This window comes from Pteropus vampyrus, unplaced genomic scaffold, assembly GCF_000151845.1.
Source record: "Pteropus vampyrus isolate Shadow unplaced genomic scaffold, Pvam_2.0 Scaffold32, whole genome shotgun sequence".
NCBI lineage: Eukaryota > Metazoa > Chordata > Mammalia > Chiroptera > Pteropodidae > Pteropus > Pteropus vampyrus.
Genome location: NW_011888813.1, coordinates 1,811,236 through 1,812,414, shown reverse-complemented (window position 1 = coordinate 1,812,414; position 1,179 = coordinate 1,811,236). Strand labels below are relative to the sequence as shown.

General features: G+C 38.1%; 1 protein-coding gene across 2 annotated transcripts in view; it reads right to left on the bottom strand.

The window, feature by feature from the left end:
* Positions 1 to 1,179, bottom strand: part of NRXN3 (neurexin 3) — a 1,427,156-nt gene that overhangs the window by 1,023,577 nt on the left and 402,400 nt on the right. The window lies entirely within an intron of this gene.

The window sequence follows — 1,179 nt, the reverse complement described above, 5'->3', positions numbered from 1 at the left end:
GTAGATAATGAAGGATAGCTAGATTTGCTCCATCTAATACCAATAATAAAGGATAGATAGTAAATGCCAAGAACCATGATAAATGCTTTATATTTAGAATTTCCTGTAGTTATCACAACAATTCTAAAAGGTAACATCATCAACTGATTTATAGATGAGGAACTGAGACTTGGAGAAGTCAAATGACTTGCCCAGGCTTGCAAAGCTTTCAAGTGGCAGAGCTGGGATTTGAACTCAAGACTATCTGACTCCCAAATGTATTCTCAAAACCATTAGGTCGTATGCTTGGCGCAAATATTTCAATTACTTTGGACAAAAATGTTTAGAAAGAACCTTTTTTCGACCCCAATGCTATTATGATCTTTCAGGAAATCATCCTCATCTAGAGAATCCTACGATTACAAACAAAACCTCAACAAAGACTTCTATATTGCTGCATATTTGAATCACTAGTCACTCCACTTACTAACTTTCTTTGGAATCCAAATCAGCAGCTAGAAAGCTTGGTACCACCTAATCAGTCCAAACTGGAGTGATCGAGAGGACAAGAATGTATGTCAGGAGTCTAGGGAACAGATGGTGATTGGGGGACTTCTCTATCAGCAAAGGTCTAACAGGTGTTCTGAGAGGAAACTAAGACTTGGGAAAATCCTACCCATTCTTTCCTCTGGCTCCTTGATCTTTAGAGTTTATTTCTGGACTGGCATAGAAGTAACCACTATCAGATATTTTATTAAATACCTCCTAAGGAGGTGTACACACACACGCACACACACACAAATATGATAAAGTGTTTCTACCAATAAACAAAGTAAATAGTACATAGTTAAATTTATGGTTCCAGAATTTTTCAAAGACCTTCCCTGGAACTTTCACAACACTAACCCTACTATTTTCCCCATTTCTAATGGGCCATTTACTGGCCATGCCCTTGTCTAGGTCTTCTTTCAACATAGATGTAGAAAATCTTTACTTTCCTGCTTGACATAGTTTTGACCAGCAAGTGTCTTCTGTATCTACCACAATTCAAAGATGGAGGAGAGACATGAACAATGGCATACTTCTTTGACCTCCATACAAGCTGCCCCAAAGAAAATACTAATATTGTGGCCTACTGCCCCGGAAAGATTATTAGGATCCAGCTAGGGCTCTCTTACTCTTATTCAAACTACAAATGCA